Here is a 23,817-nt window from a genome sequence, read left to right as displayed (position 1 = left end):
TAACCCTGATATTTTGTGATGCTGAAAATAAAATAGGGTGTATTTCTGTAAGACCCAGATTTTAATTTTCCAAGTATGTGTCTTTTTATTGAAGTATAACTGACATACAAAGCATGTTAATTTCGTGTGTACAGCATAGGGATTTGACATGTGTGTACTTTGGGATCATAACTACTGTTAAGTCTAGTTACCATTTGTCATCAGACAAAGTTAACACAGTATTATTGAATGGATTCCTCATGCTGTTTATTTTATTGGTGGAGTTTGGTACCTATTGGTACCCTTCACCCATTTTACTTCCCCATCCCCTCCTCTCTGGCAACCGCCAGTCAGTCTGTTCTCTGTATCTGTTGAGTCTGGGTTTTGTTTTGTTGGTTGGTTTTAGCTTCCACGTGTAAGGGAAATCAGCAGTATTTATCTTTCTCTGTGTGGTTTATTTCACATGGTGTAACACCCTCAAGGGCTGTCCATGGTGTTGCAAATGGTACTGTTTTGTTCTTTTTTGTGGCTAAGTAGTATTCCGTGTGTGTGTGTGTGTGTGTGTGTGTGTGTGTGTGTGTGTTCCACATTTTCTTTATCTTTTCATCATCAGCAGATACTCAGGTTGTTTCTAAAGCTTGACTATTATAAATAATGCTTCAGTGAACATAAACATTCATGTATTTTATCAAATTTGTGTTTTTATATATTTTGTTAGATACTCAGAAGTGGAATTGCTGGATCAGACGATAATTCTATTTTTAATTTTCTGAGGAAACTTCATACTTCACACCCTTACCAAAACTTGTTATTTCTTGTCTCTTTGGTAATAGCTAGTTTGGCAAGTATGAAGTGATATCTCATTGTGGTTTTGATTTGCTTCCTCCTGATGATTAGTGATGTTAAACGTCTTTCAAATGCTTATTGGCCATCTGTATGCCTTCTTTGGAAGAGTGTCTATTTAGATCCTTTACCCATTTTTAAAAAGATTTTGTTGTTATTATTGAATTGTATGAATTCTTTATATATTTTGGATATTAACCCCTATGGTATATGTAATTGGCAAATATCTTCACCCAGTCAGTAGATTGCCTTTTAATTTTGTTGACTGTGCAGAAGCTTGTTTTCTTTTCTTTTCTCTTTTTTAGAGGCTTTTTAAGTTTGATATAGTCCCATTTGTTTATTTATTTATTTTTTTTGTCCCGGCCTTTGGAGTCAAACCCAAAACCACATCACTAATGTAATTGTCAAGGAGCTTATCACTTAAGGTTTCTTCTAGGAGTTTTATGGCTTTAGGTTTCACATTCGAGTCTAATTCATTTTGAGGTAATTTTTGTATATGGTGCAAGATAGTGGTTCTCTTTTTTCCTTTGCATGTCACTGTCCAATTTCTCAACACCATTTATTGACGATACTATCCTTTCTTTATTGTATGTTCTTGCCTCCTTTGTCATAAATTAATTGACCACATATGCATGGCTTTGTTTCTACTCTGTTCTGTTCTGTTAATCTGTGTGTCTGCTTTCATGGCAATATCATATGGTTTTTATTACCATAGCTTTGTAGTCTAGTTTGAAATCAGGATGTGTGATACCTCTAACTTTGTTCTTTTTTCCCAAGATTACTTTGGCTATTTGGGGTATTTTGTGGTTCATATACTTATTAGAATTAGATGATTTGTTCTAGTTTGTGAGAAATGCCCTTGGAATTTTTATAAGGATTGCATTGAATCCATAAATTTCTTTGGATAGTGTGGACATTTTAACAATAATAATTCTTTCAGTCCACGACTGTGGAATATCTTTACATTTATTTGTATTGCTTTCAGTTGTTGTTGTTGTTGTTGTTGTTTTCATCAACATCTTAGAGTTTTCACTGTACATACAGGTCTTTCACCTTCTTAGTTCAGTTTATTTTTAGGGGTTTTTTTAATCTAATTATAATGAGATTTTTTTCTTGATTTCTCTTTCTAATAGTTTGTTACCAGTGTATAGAAATGCAACAGATTGTTGTATTTGAATTTTGTATACTGTAACTTTATTGAATTCATTTATTAGTTTTAACAGTTTGGGGTATCCATTTTTGTTTTTTCTCTATATAATGTTGTGTCATCTGTTAAACAGTGACAGTTTCAGTCTTTTCTTAGCAAATTGGATACCATTTATTTCTTCTTTATGTCTTGTCTGATTGCTGTGGCTAGGACTTCCAAAACTGTAGAGTTGGCATCCTAGTCTTGTGAGTTTGTCATATATCGTCTTTATTATGTTGAGGTATATTTCCTTTATACCCAGTTTTTATCATAAATGGATGTTGAATTTTGCCAAATGCTTTTTCTGCATCTACTGAGATGATCATATGATTTTTACCTTTCGTTTCATTAATGTCACATTATTTGATGTTGAACCATCCTTGCATCCCTGAAATAAATCTCACTTAATGTTGATAGATGATCCTTTTAATGGATTGTTGAATTCCGTTTGCTAATACTCTGTTGTAGATTTTTGCATCTATGTTCATCAGGGATATTGGCCTGTAATTTTCTGTTTTTATGGTGTCCTTGTCTGGTTTTAGCCTCACGGTAATGCTGACCTCATAAAATGAGTTTGTAAGCTTTCCCTGCTCCTCGATTTTTTGGAAGACTTTGAGAAAGATAGGTATTAAATGTTCTTGGAATGTCTAGTAGAGTTCACCAGTGAAGCCATCCAGCCCTGGACTTTTGTTTGTTGGAAGGTTATAAATGTGTGTTTTAACAATACATACATATTTTACTTTTATATATGAAATATTTCTCAATATAGTTTTTTGTTTGACATGAGTTACCAGAATAGTATTTGTTTCATAAATATGAGCCAATCTCAAGATGGTTTCTTTCTGATGATTTGGAATTTGGTGCTACAACATTAATATATGAATTGAGATAAACATTGTTAATTTCATGTCTGGTGACTAATATTTTTGAACCTTAATTACCATGGTGGATATTGTTTAGTTACACTCAAAATTTAGATTTTTCTAAATTTCTTCCTGGAAATCCTGTAACTTTATCCTTTGCTCCTCTCATTTGTACTTAGATACACCGACTTTGAGGTTCTCTTTCCTACGTGCATTCTATCTCCTCACAGATTTCAAGTGCTGCACATGCAGGACCCATGTTCTAGACCTCTCTTCATAGCTTCAGAGGCTAACATAGTGTGTTACCAAAAGGAGGCGTGTTCTAAATGTTTGTTAGTGAAGAGATAGTGAAGAGAATGAGACACATTTTCTGTTACAAGTATGCGGGAATGGGAGTCTGTCTGAGACAGAGGACAGAACTTGGAACGATTCTGGTTAATACCATAACCTATAAAGAACTTTGGATTTTAATATGTTCTCATTTAGATGTTCCAGCAGGTGTCCCAGGAAGTGTGTGATAGGGAAACTGCCACCAGCGGACAACAATGTTCACCCTCCTTCCTGGCCTGTAAAAATGCTTTTGGACACAGGGACACAGTGGAACTCCCGTTCTGCTGCTGCCTGTTGAAAACATATGGCCTGTCTCTTGGCATGAAGTTTTTGCTATAGAAAGAGCACAGGACTGGGCATAAGGAGAAGTGGGCGAGAAACTCAGCTCTGCTCTTAACAGTCTGATACTGGGGAAATTACCAGCCTCTGTGGGCCTTGCTTCCTCATTTTTAAGAAGCAGGGCTTGAACTACCATGATCTTGAAAGTTTATCGAGCTTCTCCCCATTTGTCCCTTCAAACTAAGACTCAAAGAAAGAAATATGATAGAGAGAATGCAGCTCTTTCTTCTTCTTGCTCTTCCTCCCTCCTTCTTCTGTCCCCCTTTCTTCTTTTTAACTTACTGAACACTTCCTGTGTGTCAGGTACTGTACCAGGTAGATCATTCAGAAAACTGCTTATGAAGAGAAACAGTTAAAAAATAAATGCTTCCTAACTGCCCCAGTTAAGAGGGGGAAGTTTGGAGGAGTTCTCAGATACATTTGTCCAGAGGTGCTGGGGGACCAAGAGCTGGGAGTAGCCTGGGACTCCCCTGCCCCCCTTTCTGAAGCAGGAAAGCACAGTGAAGCCAACCGTGCTCTGTGTAACCAGAGACTCCATTTTGTGTAAGATTCCTGTGGGTAATACTGTGGCGGCACCAGTAATGGGGTGTGTGATAGAAAGCATTTAACCACAGTCACTAAAGATTAGATTTTTCCTTTACTAAATAATGTCTACCCAAGAGGCTTATGTTTCTAAAATTAAGTGGAGGAAAATTAGTGCAAATTCCCTTTGCTAATTCATAGGCTATCTAGTAACTGTATTGCTTTTTGTTACTGTTATCAGACCTCTTTACAGTTTTCCTCTATTGATCAATGCTGAGTAATTTTCATTGGGAGTACAGAGGTTGTAGAATTTTTCCCAGCCTCTGGTGCATCACTGGCTGCTGTGAGCTCTGCCCAGATGTCCTGTTGAGCAGTGTGATGTGGCCTGTCCCTATGTCTTCCTTCCTGGGTGAGGGCCAAGGGAAAAAGGACTGGAGAATCTGATGTACATAAAGGTTTTGGCGAATAGAAGAATGCTTCCTGTGTTACCCCTTCCTGGGGCATTTGCATTTGAGCAAGGCTCATTATCCCAAGTGCTCTTGGGAAGTATTTGTAGTAAAATAATAAAATAAATTAAGCAGCAGTAATGACTAAGTCCAAAATAATCTCTAGCGGAGAAATTTCAGGCAACTAGTAAAACTCTTTCAGGGCATCTGATAAATCACTTTCTATAGATAATTGCCTTCCTTTTAATTAAGTTGGCCTTGCCTAATATGTAGGTCTTCCAGCTTTCATCCGCAAATTTCTGATACTCACAGTAAAGAAACCCAAAAGAGCCCTGAAACTCTCAGTGCTGAAAACAAAGGGATTTTGAGGGCAGATAGACTCAGCTTACATCTTTGGTTCTAAAATCTGCTATGTAACCTCTCTCAGCCTCTGTACCTTTGTCTTAAATATCTACACATTATGAGAATTAAATAAGCTAACATATATAAAAATGTCTGACACTGTCGTTGGCATGTAATAGACCCAGTAAATATCATTTCTCTGTAACAAATGAGAGTATACTGTATAATTATAGTCATTTTAGAAGTCAGCTTGGCAGAACCATGGTTTTATTTCTGTCATGCCCAGAAGGAGAAAAAAAGGACTTATAATTTCAAGCCTTGAATTGTTGAGTAGACTTATTGGTGTGGCATTTTTTCCCTTGGGACACTCCCTTGCCTTCTTATTGGGGTCTGTCCATCAGGATGCCTAAATCTCTGTTTTAGGAAAGATGTGTGGTCCAAACAGCGTCCACTGGGAGTCTTCCCTAAGACTTGAGAGAAGGTCTGTCTTCCTTTTGGGTAGTGAGTGGAAAAGATGTAAACACAAGATTGCCAAATGGTAGGGAGTCAGTGGGAGTCTTCCTGAGAATGAAACCAGCAAGAAGGAAGGAGGCCAGAGAAAGAGAAAGAGCCAGTCCTCATGATAATATTTGAGCCTCTGAGTTCTGCTATGATGAAGGCCTTCTTCATTAGAGCATGAAGCATTACATCCTCCTCTTTCTTTGCTTAAACTTGCTTGAGTTAAATTTCTGTCACCTTCAACCAAGAGACTTCAGATACTATTATGGAGGACACTCTGTATCTATAAGAGTAGACCCATTCTGGAAAAAATATTTACAAATCTGATGAAGAAATAAAACTCAAAAAGAAGAAGAAGTAAAAACTCTGATTTCTTCTGAACTTTCATGTTATATTTTAATGGCAATGAAATTTAGCTTCAAATAAGAGCTGTTATGAAGAATAATTCCATCCACTTCAACTAATATTGTTAAGCACCATACATTTTCAAAGCTCTGAGCCAGGTGTTAGGGAAGGTGCAATGATGATACGTGGTCCCTGTTGTTGGAGGATTTCTTTTTTTTTTTTTAGTTTTTTTTTTTTTAATTAATTTATTTTTTTTTAGTTTCTCTTCAGTGTTCTAGAATTCGTTGTTTATGCACCACATATTCATTCATTATTTATGTACCAAGCCCAGTGCTCCATGCAACATGTGCCCTCCATAATACCCATCACTAGGCTCACCCATCCTCCCACCCCTACCCCTCCAAAACCCTCTGTTTGTTTCTCAGAGTCCACGGTCTCTCATGGTTCGTCTCCCTCTCCGATTTCCCCCAACTCCCTTCTCCTCTCCATCTCCCCATGTTCTCTGTGTTATTTCTTATGCTGGAGGATTTCTTTTTAATTTTCATGACTTTTTAAAAAGACGTTTGTTGGATCCCAGTGTTTATTGTGGCCTGAGTGGAAAAAGCCAAGATAAAAACTCTTGGTGTTCTCGGTCAAACAAGCAAAGTCACACCCCTTCCATACCAGGGAAGTGACGTGGCAGTGTCTGCCTAGTCCAGGGAGAACGAGTTAATTGCCGCTGAGAGTAGGGGTTGCCTCCAACCCCTGTCACAGGCAGTGGTTACAGCTTGACGCAGGCAAACACCATTCCTACAAAAAAACATTTTAGAAAATAAAGTTTCCTATGACAAACATTTATACTGCCAGAGGTACAAGTTAACAGGACTTGGAATTATTAAAACCAGCCTTTCCATTATATAGTCAAGTTCTCTGCTCTTAGGAAGTAGTCATAGACAAAAACTATATGATGAAAATAAAAAGAGCAAGCATAGTTTTAGCTTAAAGTCTGTGGCAACTGGGATATAAAGAATGTTAATTTTCCTAAAGGCTGAGTCAAAACCTTATTATTTGAAGTTTATAATTTTGTTTCTACATACTGCCCCCAAAACTTGTGAGTTTATTCAAGTACATTTGTAAGCCTAATTTATATATATATATATATAGAGAGAGAGAGACAGACAGACAGACAGACAGAGAGACAGAGAAAGAGAAATTGTAGCGCCTGAGAGAAAGTGCCATGAAAACAGGATGCTTGGAGTAGATGGAGAGAAGGTTTCACATTCCCACAAGAGAGAGAGCCACCTAGTTGGTAATGAAGAAGGGATCCAATGGAAAATGGTGACCCACTTTTTTACATGATCCTATAACCCCTCCCTACCACCTCTCCTTTGTCTTGTGGTTAGAATATTGGTGTTGACATATGCCATGTAAATTACTGCAAGTTTCACTGTGATGTCTTACATCTGACTGTTAGAGCAAAAATAAAATTCACACTTTCCAAGCATTTAAAACATTCAGCTCAAGTTAGCTGTGAAGCTCAGCTTGTTCAGAGTTTTGACTGATGTTTATGATAGCTAATAAAATGGCAAGCAGATGATCTGTTCATCTAAGACCTTCTCTCTAGATCTGTACCAGTTGCATTCTGACACGTGGGAGTGTGTCCTGAGGAGGGAGGCTCGGTTGGTGAAGAGCCTGGAAACCACATCCTAAGAGGAAGGCTGAGGGACTATGGCTGCTGAGCTAGGAGGAAAGAAGGCAGATGAACTAGTTGTCTTGAAATATTTGGAGGACTCTTTAACATGGAAGGAAAGGAATTATTATGGTTTCAGCAGGGCAGAATTAGGACAGTGGGTGTATGTTCTCACACATTTTCTTTTGGTGATTTTAGATATATAAAACCCACTAGTATTTTAATTATGTTCGGAATAACTCTAGTCTTTTTTTTTTCTGATACAGCTATGTATATTTATAGATATGTATCTCTACACAAATACATATGCAAATATATAAACATAGGAAGAATTTAAAAATAAACAGGAGGATTCTAACACTCATAAGTTGACCTTTGAACAACACAGGGGTTAGGAGTGGTGACCCCTTGTGCAAAGATCTGTATATAGTTGGGTTTTTTTGAGAATTTATTTATTTATTTGACAGAGAGATCACAAGTAGGCAGAGAATCAGGCAGAGAGAGAGGGGGAAGCAGGCTTCCCGCTGAGCAGAGAGCCTGATATGGGGCTCGATCCCAGAACCCTGGGATCATGACCTGAGCTGAAGGCAGTGGCTTAACCCACTGAGCCACACAGGTGCCCCTGTATATAGTTTTTGACTCCCAAAAAACTTAACTACTAATAGCCTATTGTTTCCAGAATCCTTACTGATAATATAAACAGTTGATTAACACATAGTTTGTATATTATATGCATTATAAACTGTATTCTTATAATAACATAAGCTAGAGAAAAGGAAATGTTATTAACAAAATCATAAGGAAAATATACTTACAGTACAGTATATATATTTATGGGAAAAAAAATCTGTATATAAGCTAGATCTGCTCAGTTCATACCCGTGTTGCTCAAGGGTCAACTTAGCAGTAACTCTGGTTTTAAATAATGAAAATACTGAAATGGAGTCCAAAAACACAGAGAAATTATCATAGTCAGATTTTGCATTAGGAAATCCTTTTTTGAAAGATATATTTATATATTTATTTATTTGAGAGAGAGAGAACACAAGTGGAAGGGGCAGAGGGACAGGGAGAGAGAATCTCAAGCAGACTGTGCTGAGCGCAGAGGTCCACAGGGGCTCAGTCTCCCAACACTGAGATCACAACCCAAGCTGAAATCAAGTGTCAGATGTTTAACTAGCTGTACCATCCAGCACCCTTGAATTAATAATTATTAATTTAAAGCCATCTTAAATGGAGGATCAAAGTTTTGGTGAAAAAAAATGTATGTTTCTTTGTTATTTTTTTATAATACCCATTAAATGACTATTTTAAACTCATTTCTTTAGGATCAGGACACTTGCCTTAAAAGAAAAGTAAGGGCACCTGGGTGGCTCAGTCAGATAAGCCTTGAACTCTGATTTTTGAGATCAGTCCCTGCATTGGCTCTGTGCTGAGCGTGGAGCCTGCTTAGGATTCTCCCTCTGCCCCTCCCTACCCACTCCCCATACTTTCTTACTCTCTCTCAAATAAATAAATAAATGAATACTAAAGTTGAAATGTAATATGCAACTTTGGGTTCTTATCTAGATGTGTTTTTATATTACCTATACACAACATTAAATATTGAATTCAGTAGTAACTTTGAGCAGTTGGTATCAATAAATCCTAGAGATAACAAGTGAAGGTGCATTGCCTATTGTCTTTATAAATGAAATTTTTATGAAAAAATTTTGTCCAAATTTAGATGCTATGTTAATTTTCTCTAATATGGGTATGGGAAATTTAAGATAACAATTCATTGTGATGCTATTGTGTACCACTACTGTGTACTGTACACTCTACATTACTTAATCTGCTATGTAAAATTAGATTTACAGGTTTGTAGGTTTCATAGAACCTAAAAATGTATCCATAAAACTATATGAAATTTGAATATTAAATTCAAAGGCATAATAAATTGTTTTATGGGGAAGAAAGTTCATGAAATATGCAGTTTTTCTTAAAAAAAAAAAAAATTAGCCTTACAGCTGCTCCAGACTTGGTGCTGTTTGCTCTTATCGTTCGTGTGTTAGTCCTCTGTAAATACCACGCTGTCGGGTGAAGAGACAGAAACAGTTGTGTCAGTTAGGATTCAGTCCAGCAAATACACCGGTTATTTTAACAGAGAGAATTTAACGTAGGGGATTAAGTAAACAAATTTTGGAGGAATAAAGAGTAAAAGGCAATACTGAAGGAAAACATAGGTAGTGACTTTCAGGCTAGGGTCACTTGGGGGAGGGACCCTAGGGAGCTGAGCCTCAGGCCTTGGAGAGGGGCTGCTCTCTCCCAGGAGGTACCTTTGAGCACACAGCCAGGCCCTGCAAGGCTAGGGTGCTGGCCTTGAAGGAGGGGACACTGGCCTGCTTTGCTTTTCTTTCTGAGGGAAGGCAGGGAGGCTGATTCCAGGAGAGAGGAAATAAATGAAAACTGGAAGCAACTGGAAGGAGTGGCTGCCAGCAGGGGGACAAGCCATAGCTGGGGCAACCCCATGGGAACAGTGAGCAAACAGCCAAGGGAAGGTTCCTTTCCCCCTTGTATAGCTGTCCATTGTCCCTCTGGACCTTCTTGGAAGAACCGTGTATAAAAGCTGTGGAAGGTACGGGTTGTAGACTGTACAACCTTGGAGGGACTATGCATAGCATGCATATATGTAGCTGGCAAAGGAGAATCTGTTTGCTGAGTCCAGTATCGTAAAGCTGAATAAGGAAGGTGGGTTCAGAGCTGAGAGGCAGTCGTTCAGTAACTGGCACACAGTGGTTGCCTGTGTTTTAACATTATCTTCTATTTTCATTGTTACAAGATAAGCATTCAGTTTGTCAATTTGTGGTCCTTATTTCTTTGGGGACAAGAATAATAATCATATTAAATAATGATGTATAATATACCACAAGTATTTATAAATTATGCAGATATGTGACTATTTTAAAAAATACATTTTAAAAATAGGTAGTAGTAAACAAATTGTTAAGATGTTTCTAAGGAAATCCATCACCTGGATCAATTTAGTAAACTTAGAAAAAAATTTATTAAAACTAATTCATAAACAGTTTATGAAATCCTTTAAAAATAATTTCTCTTTTAAAGTTTAAGTATGTGTTCTGCAGTGTTACCAATCTTACTTACACTATGATTTTTTTGGTGAATATGTCTCCTTTTTTCCAGTTTTATTGAGATATAATTGACATATGATTTTGACGTCTCTAGTTCTCTCATTCCAAATTAATGATGTTCACTGTGAACACTTGATAGAGGGACAAGCAGTGAATTAGACGGTGGGGGTTACACCTGCAGCCAGGCAGAGGTTAGTGTTTGGAATGATAAGCAATGCTCTCCATGGCTTTGGAAATTAAAGGGAACCAAAGGCTCAGGTGCCAGGCGGCCAGGCCAGTCTGTGGAATGTTCTGAAAAGTCTGAGGAATCCTTAAAAGGATCTGGGATCAGTCAGTCAGAACAGAAATAGAAAAGGGCAGTCAAAAGAGTCAAGCAGTTAGAGGTTAGATGCCAGGAAGTCATAGACATCAAGGCAAATTTATTCTTTTTTTTTTTTTTATTAAAAGGGAGAACTTACTGGCTCATACACAAACAAGAAGAAGGGTAGAGTTGACCTTGAAGCTGACTGACAGGCATGGTCAGCCCTCCGTCTCCTCTAGCAGCATCTGTGTTCTCAACCTCCCAGACTTCATTCTGTGGTGGAGATGACTTCTAGTTGCCCTTGGGAACATTTTTACCTGTCCACTTTTGAGCAGAATGGGTTTCTGAAGGAAGTTACAGGTTGTAAACTATACAACCCTGAAGGGTACTATACATATTAAAGACTATAATTTATGTATTATGGTATGAAGTACTTTTATATACCAGTAAATGCTGTATATTGTGAAAGAAAAATTTTTAAGAGATAGAAATGAAGTGTTTTGAGGAGAAAGCACTTCAAAAAATTTACACAGGGCACAATATGGACCAGTGTTGCTCCGGTAGACCAGTAGCCTCGCTGGAGTCATGTGGAATATGAGATGAGCAGTTAACTGAAGGGGAGAAGTGAAGTGGGTGCTCTTATCAGAAATGGTGGGTGATAAATGAAGAAAGGACTTGGGCCAATTATTATAAAATGGATGTGGCCTGGAACCCTGTGGGGGTGGTTAGCAGTGGCACAGTCAGTCACGGAGCCTGAAAGAACCGTGGTGTGCTCTTTAGTTCTTGACAAGGAGAACCACCGTGCATCCCCCTTCATTCTAAACATTGAGAAGCGCAGAATCCAACTCATGGATCTCATGACCTGCACTTTTGTGATCTACACTTCCCTCTGTTCTTTACTTGCTGTTATAACTTGTGTTTTTTCTTGGTGTCGATTTTACTTTTTACTTATAGTGTACTTTTTACTGGATATATTTTTTGCCACTAATTATCTCACATCTTCTTGAGATTGGATGACGAACAGACAAATGATGGAAAGAAGCATGTGGCTCAAGGGATGGAAGGGCCCTACTAGGAAAACAAGACTCAGAGGGTGAAGGATTTTGACTCTCAGCTGCGATCTGTTCCTATGTCTGCTGAAGGGTTCATATGCAAGACTAATTAGCAGTAGTTCTTCTTTGTACCTGAGAAGGAGTGTCATTCAGTTGAAGAACGTAGATGCAAGCTCTAAAGAACAATGCATAAATTTCTTTTTTGCAGTCACTCCAACATTGTTTTAAGGAACATACTCTATAAAGTGAGTGGCTTACTCATATCATATTTGCTTACAGAAATGTATAGCAAGGGGATCATTAACAAATAGCCTTGTAACCTTGTAAGTTGAAAGCTTTCACTTAAAACAGTAAGAATAGCTAGTTGTATTGAATTCTTACTACAACGGGATACTGTACTGAGTGCTTTGTATTGTTATCTTACTTAATTTTCACAACAGCCCTATGGGATAGAACTACTGTTATCCCTGGTTTGTAGATAAAGAAAGTGAACCTCGGAAGGGTTAAGCAGATTTCAGGGGTACAGAGCTAGTAAATGGAGGAGCTAGGATTCTAGTCCTGGTATTCTGACTCTATAGCTTAACAGGAAGCATCATAAATGTTTTCTAGTTGGAAGTCTCATTGCAGTGCTAAAGACATCACAGGAAGTATCATGGAATAATTTCCCATTATCAGATAAGGAGCAGCATTGTGAGATGGCAAAAGTGTCCTGACTTTGCCATATTTAGTTGCATGGACTTGGGCAAATCTCTTGGCTTTTCTGACCCCTGGTTTTCCTCATAGGTAAAATAGTGATAATAATAGTAAGCTTTTGATTTAAATGTGTGGGGGAAAAAAGGCAGACACATAATAGGCACTTAATATTAGATAGGCTTATTAGTATTAAAAGGTGCCACAAATAGGATTGTTACAACTAAGTAAAGTAATGTTAGGTGTTATGAAAACGTGGGTATGTAGAGTCTTGGGACCCAGATGCAGACACTAGGTCTTCAAGGGAGCTGGTGACGAGGAGGATGGCTCCTCATCCTCTGAGGCTCCTGAGAAGAGACTCTAAGCAGCTATAGGAGGGACAGGCTCTGGTTTACTCTTCGGAGAAAAACACTGGACAAGACCAGTCTCATCTCTGATCTCCTCCTTCTAACTGTGTTTTTGGTGCCCTGCTTTCCCCGGGGACATCAGGCTTGCCATGGGGGTAGCCTGGTGAGGAAGCCCAGTGTGACACCGATTGTTCTTTGTCCACCCTGGGACCGTAGGCTGGTTTCTTACCCAGACCTGAGACTCCTTTGCTGGAAAAAGTTCTTCCATACTTGGAGATCAAGATCTTGGGAAACAAACATCAACTGACATAAGAAATTAGTTAATTTACATTTACATGCTATTAGTGCATTATTCAACAAGTGTAAATGCCAGTTTAATTTCCTATTGTAAGAATTCATATATTCAAAGAACTTTAAAAGATTTTATGTATTTATTTGAGAGAGAGATAGAGAAAGGAAGAGATGAGCACAGAGGGAGGGGTAGAGGGAGAAGCTGTCTTCCTGCTGAGCAGAGAGCCCGATGTGGGACTCGATCCCAGGACCCTGAGATCATGACCTGAGCCAAAGGCAGAGGCTTAACCAACTGAGCCATCGGGGTGCCCCTCAAAGAACTTTAATGAATAGTAGATATCACCAAAGAGAACTTCAAAATCATTTCATTTTCATCTGAGTGCTTTCTGGAAGCCTCTAGTAAATTGATAGTGATAGGTCATTGAGAAAAGAAAAGTATATCCTAAATTACTTTCTTCAGTCATTCTTCCTAAAGCTAAAGCAATAAATGTGTGAATTCACCAAGCTTCAGTTTGTTTGTTTGTTTACATGAGTAATGAGATTATTTTAATGAACACAAGTTGGCAGTAAGGCAAGGCGTGTGTGAGGAAGTGGGGGTGGCTAGGGCTGGCTTGGTCAGGAGGTGAGGATAAGTGGAGACATCGCTTCTTGGCACCTCTCTCTCTTTAGGAATTCACACTGTCCCCTCGGAGCCTCTCAACAGTCTGTGGGGACAGCAGAGCAGGATGCCTGGCCCCTTTCACAGTTGGAGAAACAGGGTCCAGTGCTCAGAACTCAGTGCTCACCAGTATGCTGTTTTTTTTATTCATTTTGTTATATGCCCTGAATAATGGCATATATAATCATTTTCTCTTGATTTTATTTATTTTATTTTATTTTTAAAGTTTTTTTTAAAGTAGAGTCCACACTGGGCATGGAGCCCAATGTGGGACTTCAACTCACAACACTGAGATCAAGACTTGAGCTGAGATCAGGAATCAGACGCTTAACGGACTGAGCCACCCAGGCACTCCTCTGATTTTATTGTAATGATCAATCATTTTCAAGTTTTCTTTTGGATCACATATTCTCTGACCGACTATTGTTGTTTTTACAATAATTGATATATAGGGTCCACAGATTGGTCAGTATTTACAAGCAAAATACACTGACCAGATAGTTTTGTATACCTGAATTTTTATCGGTAAGACTTTAAAAACTAGGTTTTGGAAGCCATCAAAGGAAAAAAACAGTGGCAATTTGACCTGTGTGTGACCTTATGTGCTAGCTTGTTGAGTAATCAGATTGAAAATCTTGTAGTATAAAATGCATTCTACAGTCTCATCCAAAAAGGGTTTGGTTTGGGATTAGGCAGCTGAGTTAAAAGGAGCTATATGTTGAATAATTTTAAAAAATATTATTTATTTAATTCTATCATATTGAAGTATTTATGATGCCCTTGTCTCACTGAACTTAAGGGCTAGTTATTTGCATTGAACCTAAAACAAAATGAAGTGTAATCGTAGGTTAGTGGCATAGCTGTTGTTTTCCTATAAAATAATAGGGACATTCTTAGACCCAAGTTTATAGTTTTAAATATCAGCAGAAATGCAAAGATCTAATTATCTTTAACATTATACCTCATAGGTTAAAATAAGGAATTCCTTAAAGACAAGACTAAATGAATTGTGTAGAAATAAATGATGGGATTCCCTGCAGGAGTCTTCATAGTGTCTCCCCTGGGTCCGTTTCCGGCTTCACCATTCTCCTTCCCTCCTACTAACCAGTCACTTTATGTTCGTCCAAATGCTGCAGTTACCTGAGCAAGCTGGTTTATTTCCCACTTCTCCCGCCGTCATGTCGTTTCTTCCCTGGCCCTGCTGAGAAATGCTTCGAAGATCCAGCTCAGGCATCCTTTCTTGTGATATTTTCCACCATTTAGAATTGCCTGCACTCCGTGTCTCCACTCTATATTGTACACCTTTCCTTGTGAGCATTCACGATCTCTTTTTTATCTCTGAACACGTGCTTCTACCGCTGCTCCACGGCAGGTCTCCTAAAGGCAGGGCCCGTGTTGGAGGAATTTCTGTGTTCATAGCAGCAAAGGCGTATCACACATAGACAGAGCTCATGGAACCGTGTGTGGAAGGGAAGATGAGAGGAAGGAGGAAGGAAGGATGGGAGGTGGAAGGAAGGAATTATGCCACATTCATCAATATCCATTCTTTAGTATCAAAATCTTAATCTGAGAGTGAAATTTTCTAAATTTCTTGGTTTTGTTTTTGTTTTTTCTTCCAACTAACCAACCATTAAATTATGTGCTGTTTCTCTCCCGCGTACCATCCCTTCCCTGGGGTGTGAGTGCGCCCGAGAGCTGTGGGAAATCTGCCTGGGGGCGGTTGTCCTGGATGAACTCATCTACCTGATTCTGAGTGAGAATATCACATTTTTGTCACTTCTACTCTATGATCTTAGTTTGTGTAACCTCTTGTGTCTCATTGTTCTTGCTTGTAATTTGGGAAGAATAGCACTTCTTTTACCTCAAGAGGTTCCTTGGAGAACCAGATGCAACAATGTTTCTGAAAGCACTTTGGAAAGTGTGAAGCGTTATCTGAAGGAAGGGAGGGAAGCATTCCTGACAGGCCCAGTGGGGATTTGCTCACTCTGAGGGACCTTTGATCCGGGTGTGTCCTGACTGCTTGTAAAAGAGGGAAAGTGGTATCTATAGTTACAAGTTATTTCACCAGATTAGATCCAGGGCAACATTTATGCTGCTGATCTGCCTTGGTGAACGTTCAGGAAAGCGGCCTTTATTCCTGCTTGAATCAACTCCTAGCCTGGTATATGAGCCCAAGAAGAGACGTATGTGTTAACAAGGGCAGGTGTGTCAGCCCAACAAGGGAAAATCAATCCCAGCTCCTTCTGCTTTTAAGTTTTATGCTAAGCTCTCTTTAAAAAGATTTTATTTATTTATTTGAGAGATGGGTGAGGGTTAGAGGGAATAGCAGGGAGAGAGTGAATCTCAAGCAGACTCTGCACAGAGTGCAGAGCCTGATATGGGGCTGGATTCCGTGACCTTGAGATCATGACCTGAGCTAAAACCAAGAGTCGGATGCTCAACGGACTGAGTCACCCAGGCGGCCCTGTTTTATGTAAAACTCTCTTAAATATTAAGATGATAAAAAATTACGTGAACATGGTAAGTTTTACAATTTAAAGCAATGCTCATTTTCTAGCCCCCTTATTTTTCTGCCAGACAAGATCATGATACTTTTGACACGGTTGAAACTACCGTTTATTTCCTCCCTGTCATAAGAATACACTATCCAGGGATAACCATACTTCTGTTGATACTCCTTTGTATCAGGGCTTGTGTTTGAAATCTCTGATGCTTTTATTCCTGCTTAAATGGCACTTCACAATCAGTTTTGCACAAAATGATGTATAGTGGTCCTTGAGCAAAATAGGGATATTGAGAACTCCTTACATTCCAATATAAGAATCAAAATTCAGGGAGAAAAAAGTCCATGGTCTCTATATAATAGAGAGCATTTTGTGATAGGGAACAGCTTAGAAACAATACAAGGCAAAATCAGTGAACAAAACAACCCACAGTGTGTCCTGTGTCCCTTGGATACAGATGTCAACAACAGAGTGACAGTGATCACTTGTCAATCAGGAGCTGGTTGCCACATGAGTTTGTTCTCTCTGAGCAGACTGGACCAAATGATACATGTTGTGTATACTGAAGGGGAAAATTAAAATGATTTGGGTTTCATTCATGCTCAGAAACCACTCCTGTTCATTACACTGGAAATTATTTTTCAAATTTTGATATTGAGCACAACAGAAAAAAATGATTCAGGAGGAAGGCAATGGAGAATCTGAGGCATGCAGCCATGAGAGATTTCAGGTAGTACGGGGGAAATGCCTTACCTTAGAGCAGAGAGAGGAGCTGAGGAAATCATTCATGTTACCAGCTACGTACTAACTGCCAACAGGGACAGGGCACCGGGATTTCCTTATTGCCGAGTCCACATGGTGACCCCAGTAGACCCCGACATTGTCCCTCATCATGTGGAAGAAATTGCTCTCCTTAGTGTTGTTTAAAATTGAGGTGTCATTGACATATAACAATTCACTCTTTGTGTGTGTTGTATACAGTTTGGGGAGTTGAAATCAACATGTAGGGTCATATAACCACTACCACGATCAAGACCAGGAAGTGTTCCCTTATCCCCCTAGTCCTCTAGTGCCCATTTAAAGTCAACCCCTGCCCTCTCCCCAGCCCCTGGCAAGTTTCAATACTGATGGTTTTGCCTTTTCCAGAATGTCATGAAAGTGAAATCCTACATTATGAGGTCTACTGACTGTGACTTCTTTCACTTAGTGTAAGGGATTTTAGATTCATCTGTGTTGCTGATGTATCAGAATTCATTCCTTTTAATTGCTGAGTACTGTTCTGTTGTGTGGCTGTACCACAGCCTCTTGGTTCATTCACCAGCTGAAGGATATATTTGGGTGGTTTTGGGGAAATTAGGAGTAAAGCTAGTACAAACATTTTATATATAGGTTTTTGTGTAACCATATGCTTTCATTTCATTTATTTTCATTTCTATCTAGCAATGAGATTGCTGGTTACATGGCAAGAATATGGCCTACTTTCATAAGAGCAATTTTTATCAGAAATTTCCAAACTGGGAGCACCTGGGTGGCTCAGTCGGTTAAGCATCTGCCTTCAGCTCAGGTCATGATCCCAGGTCCTGGGATGGAGCCCCACATCAGGCTCCCTGCTCTGTGGGCAGTCTGCTTCTTCCTCTCTCTCTGATGCCCCCCTATCTGTGCTCTCTCTCTCAAATAAATAAATAAAATAATAATAACTTTTTAAAAAAGAAATTTCCAAACTGTTTTTACAAACTGCTATGCCATTTTTGCATTTCCACCAACAGGAAGGAGTTCCAGTTGCTTTATATCCTCACCAACACTTACTGTGTTAAGTCTTTAATTTTAATTTTAGCAGGTGAGTGATGGTATCTCTTTATGATTTTAATTTGCCTTTCCCTGATGGCTAATGACGTTATTCATTTTTCACATGTTTATTGTCCATCTGTATATCTTTTATGAAACAACTCTTCAATTCTTTTGGCCATTTAAAATTTTTTTTTGTCTTCTTACTAAGTTATGAGACTTCTTTTTGTATTCTGGATACACATTTTTTAATGGCTATAACTTGCAAGGATTTTCTCCCATCCTGTGGTTTGCCTTTTTCCTCTTAACGATGTCTTAAGAAGAGAAAAGGTTTTACATTTTGATGAAGTCCAAGTTATCCCCCTTTTGTTTTTTTGGTAGATTTTTGTTTTTGAGATCCTATTTAAGAATCTTTGCCTAATCCAAGGTCACTTAAAAAGTTCTGTATTTTCCTCTAGAAACTTTGTACTTTTAGCTCTTAAATTAGTTCTGTGGTTCATTATGAGTTCATTTTTATATATAGTATAAGATAAGGGGCAAGTTTCTCTTTTAAAGCATACGCCTATACCATGGTCCTAGCACATTTTTTAACATTTTATTTATTTGAGAGAGAGTGAGATAGCATGAGGTGATTGGAGAGAGGCAGAGAGAGAGAGAGAGAGAGAAAAGCAGACTCTACACTGAGCAGAGAGCCTGACCAGCAGGGCTCCATCTCAGGATCTTGACATCATGACCTGAACTGACCTTAACCCACTGAGCCACCCAGGAGCCCCCAGCACCATTTTTTGGAAAATATTATTCTCTGTGTTGAATTATCTTGTCACCTTTGTGGAAAATCAGTTGGCCATACGTTTGTGAGCCTATTTCTGGAATTTTTGTTTTGTTTCATTAATCTATGTATCTGTCTTTATATCAATACCCACACTGTCTCTATTTCTATAGCTTCATAATAGGTCTGAAATCAGGTAATATAAGATTTCCAACTTTGCTCTTTAAAAAAAAATGTTTTGACTATTCTAGTATCTTTTATATCTTCCTGATACATTTTCATATAATTAGAATTACTTTGTCAATTTCTTTGAAAAATCCTGTTGGGGTTATGATTGATATAGCTTTGCATCTGTAGAACAATAGAAGATGAGTTGACATCTGAACACTATTTTATCTTTTGATCAATGAGTATATTTTGTTTCTCCCTTTATTTGGGTCTTACTTAATTTTTTTTGAAAGATTTTATTTTTTTTATTTGAGAGAAACAATGAGAGAGAGCATGAGCGAGGAGAAGGTCAGAGAGATTAGCAGACTCCCCATGGAGCTGGGAGGCCTATGCGGGACTTGATCCTGTGACTCCAGGATCATGACCTGAGCCGAAGGCAGTTGTCCAACCAACTGAGCCATCCAGGTGTCCCGGGTCTTACTTAATTTTTCTCAGGAAATTTTGTGGTGTATATAAAGTGTATTTTGTTGAATTATCCCTAAGTGTTTTACATTTTATGCTATTAAAAATATTTTTAAAATTTTCAATTTTCAGTTGTTTGTGGCTAGTATATAGAAATACAGTTGACTTTTAAAAATATAGTCCTTGCATCCTATGACCTTGCTGAACATAATTTTGTAGATTCTTTAGGATTTCTAGATAGATGATCATATACACTGTGAATGAAGACAATTTTACTACTTCTTTTTCAGTTAAGAGGCTTTTTACTTGTTTCTGTTGTTGTTTTGTCTGATTGCATTGGCCACGACCTGTAGTAGAACACTGAGTAGTACTAGAGAGAGCAGATCTTTTATATTGTGCCTGACCTCAGGGGAAAAATCATTGCTTTTTACCAGTAAGTATGACTTTGCTATAGGTTTTCATAGAAGCCCTTTTAAGCCCAAGAATATTTCCTTCTACTTTTAGTTTGCTAAGAGTGTTTATCATGATGTTTATCATGAGTGAGTATTAAATATTGTTAAATTCTTTTTCTGACTATATTGAGATGATTGTATTTCTCTATTTAGTCTGTTAGTATGGTGAATTATACTGATTTTCAAATGTTAACTCAATCTTGCATTTCTGGAATAAACTCCTCTTAGTTCTGATATATTATCTTTTCCATGCATTGCTATATTTGATATGGCAGTATTTTTGCAAAGGGTTTTGTGTCTCTATTTGTGAGAGGTAGTATCCTATAGTTTTCTTTTCTCACGGTGTCTGGCTTAGATATCAATGAATGGATTGGGAGTTGTTCTATTTCTCCTATTTTCCAGAAGATTTTGTGAATTGGTTAAATTTCTACCTTAAATACATGGTAGAATTTACCAACAGTGGGACCATCTGTTGAAAGATATTTTGGAAAGATTTTATTTATTTGTGAGAGAGAGAGAGAGAGAGAGAGAGAGAGAATGAGCGGGGGAGGGACAGTGGAAGAGGGACAAGCAGACTCCCTACTGAGCAGAGACTCCCCAGATCTGGGACTGGATCCCAGGGTCCTGACATCATGACCTGAGCCAAAGGCAGACAGTTAACTGACTGAGCCACCCATGAGCCCCAAAAGATTTTTTTTTTCACTATAATTTCAATTTCTTTAACAGAACTATTTAACTTACCTGTTTCTCCTTGAACAATCAGGTAATTTGTTTCTTTTTTTTAATTGTTAATTTTTTTATTTTTTTATAAACATATAATATATTTTTATCCCCAGGGGTACAGGTCTGTGAATCACCAGGTTTACACACTTCACAGCACTCACCAAAGCACATACCCTCCCCAATGTCCATAGCCCCACCCCCCTTCTCCCAACGCCCCTCCCCCCAGCAACCTTCAGTTTGTTTTGTGAGATTAAGAGTCACTTATGGTTTGTCTCCCTCCCAATCCCATCTTGTTTCATTGATTCTTCTCCTTAGCGAAATAAGTCAAGCAGAGAAAGACAACTATCATATGATCTCCATGCAACAGGTAGTTTGTTTCTTTTAAGGAACTTGCTCATTCCATCTAGTTTGTTGCATCTGTTGTCATAAAATTGTTCATAGTATTTCCTTATTATCCTCTTAATGTTTGTACAGTTGATGGTGGTATTCCCTCACCCATTCCTGATATTGGTAATACATACCTTCTGGTTTTTTGTTCTTGATCAGTTTGGGTAGAGTTCTCAATCTTATCGATTTTTTTTTTTCCCCCGAAGAGCCAGCCTTTGGTTTTTTTGCTTTTTCACTATTGTGTATTTGTTTTTTTTTTTTTTTTTAATTTCATCCTACTGTTATCTTTATTATTTCTTTCTCTCTGTTTACCTGGGGTTAATTTGCTTTTCTTTCCCTGTGTTTTTAATGTGGCAGCTTTGATCACCAATTTGAGACTAACCTTTCTTATTTTCTTATCTAAGCATAAAATGGTATAAATTTCCCTAAGTACAGTTTTAGCTGTCTATAAGTTTGATGTGTTTTAATTTTTATTCAGTTCAGAATATTTTCTAATTTCTTCTTTACTCCATGGATTATTTAGAATTGTGTTGTTTAACTTCTAAATAATTGGGGACTTTCAAGATATCTGTGTCTTTCTGTTAGTGATTTCTCATTTGATTCCACTGTGGTTTGGGAACATGCATTGGATGAGCTGGTAATTTTAACTCCATCAAGACTTGTTTTATGGCTCAGAATATGATCTCCTTTTGTAAAGGTTTTCTGTGTACTAAAAAGAATGTGCGCCCTGTGGTTGTTGGGTGGAGTGTTTTATAATTGTCAGTTTGATGGATTTGGTTGCTAGTGTTCAAGGCTTCTATATTTTTATTGAACTTCTCTCTCTATATTCTATCAATGTAAGAGGGGTCTCAAAATCTCTAACTCTGTGGACTATCCATTATCCTTTCAGTTCTATCTGGTTTTACTTCAAGTACTTTGAAGCTCCTGCTATTAGTTGCATGCACATTTAGGATTTTTATAATCTCTCGATGAATTGATTTCCTTAAGATTATAAAATGTCCCTCTATATCTCAGGTAATACTCTTTTTTTCTGAAATCTGCTCTGTTTGATTAATTCTCTAGCTTCCTTTCGTGTAGCATTAGCATGATATATAATTTCCCATCCTTTTCTTTTAACCTTTCTGTATTTTTATATTTGAAGTAGATTTTTGGTAGACATCATAGCTGATTCTTAATTTTTATCCAAATTAACAAGCTTTAACATTTTACTGGAATGTTTAGACCATTCTGTGTTTTATGTGATTAGCTATATGGGTGAATTTAAACACCCCACCTTGTTTGTGCTTTTCCTATCTCCTTATTGTTCCTTTTCCTTCTCTTTTATGGCCTTATTTTGTATTAAGAATTTAGTATTCCACCTGTGTTTATTATTGGTTTATTAGCTGTGCTAATTTTTATGTTTACTTTAGTGGTTGCTCTAAGGTTTTAAAATATACATTCTTAACTTAGGACGGTGTGCCTGCAAATGATACTATGCCACTTCACATTTTACAAAAGAATCTTACAACACTTACTTCCATTTTCCTGTCCAGTCTTGGTGCTATTGCTGCTGTGTACTTTATATCTACGTATTTTATAAACTCCATTTTAAACATTTTGTTTGTTTGTTTGTTTTTGTTTTTGAGAGAGAGAGAGAGAGCAAGGCTGGGATAGACATGAGAAAAGAGAGAGAGAGAGAGAAAGAATCTCAGAGCTCAACATAGAGCCCAAATCCACAACCCCCAAACCATCACCTGAGCAGAAATCAAGAGTCAGACCCGGGACACCTGGCTGTCTCAGTCGGTTAAGTGTCTGCCTCTGCCTCAGGTCATGATCCCACAGTCCTGGGATCAAGTCCCACATCAGGCTTCTTGCTCAGCAGGGAACCTGGGTCTCCCTCTGCTTGCCACTCCTCTTGCTTGTGCTTTCTCTCTCTCTGACAAATAAATAAATAAAATATTTTTAAAAAATTTTTAAAAAGTTGGACACTCACCCAAGTGTGAGCCACCCAGGTACCCCAAAACATTTGTCTTTTAAAGAGATTAAGAATGAGGAAAAAGGGGCGCCTGGATGGCTCAGTGGGTTAAAGTCTCTGCCTTTGGTTCAGGTCATGATCCCAGGGTCCTGGGATAGAGCCCCAGAGAGTGTCGGGCTCTCTGCTCAGCGGGGAGCCTGCTTCCTCCTCTCTCTCTGCCTGCCTCTCTGCCTACTTGTGATCTCTGTCTGTCAAATAAATAAATAAAATCTTTTTAAAAAATGAGGAAAAAATCTTTAATTTTTACCTACATATGTACCATATATACAGTTTTTAGTTCTTTCTTGTCTTTGAGTAGATCCAAATTTCCATCTGGTATCATTTTTTTTTTTTTCCTGCTTCAAGTTTTCCTTTAATATCTCTTCTAATGCTGGTTGGCTGATGATTAACTCAGCACCTGTATGTCTGAAAAAATCTTTCTTTTTCTCTCATTTTTGAAAGATAATCGGTTGGATTAAGAGTTCTTTGTTGCCTTTTCTTTATCTTTTAGTACTTTAAACAGGTTGTACTCGTGTCTTTTGGCTTGCATTGTTTCTTGTGAGTAAGTCTACTATCATCCTTCTCTTTGTTCCTCTGCGTTAATACATCATTTTTCTTTTGGCTGCTTTTATGATTTTCTCTTAATATTGGTTTTAGCAGCTTGATCATGATGTTCCTTGGTATGATTTTCTTCACATATCTTAAATTTGATATTTTTGAGCTTTTTGAGCTTAGAGTTTAA

The 23,817-nt window shown here is 38.0% G+C and overlaps 1 protein-coding gene across 4 annotated transcripts in view; it reads left to right on the top strand.

The window, feature by feature from the left end:
* Positions 1-23,817, top strand: part of AKAP7 (A-kinase anchoring protein 7) — a 155,017-nt gene that overhangs the window by 119,141 nt on the left and 12,059 nt on the right. The gene's annotated exons all lie outside the window — the stretch shown is intronic.

The sequence above is a fragment of the Mustela lutreola genome, chromosome 6 (genome assembly GCF_030435805.1).
Source record: "Mustela lutreola isolate mMusLut2 chromosome 6, mMusLut2.pri, whole genome shotgun sequence".
Taxonomy (NCBI): Eukaryota; Metazoa; Chordata; class Mammalia; order Carnivora; family Mustelidae; genus Mustela; species Mustela lutreola.
Note: the sequence above shows the minus strand (reverse complement) of the source record. Positions and strands in the feature narration are given on the sequence as shown.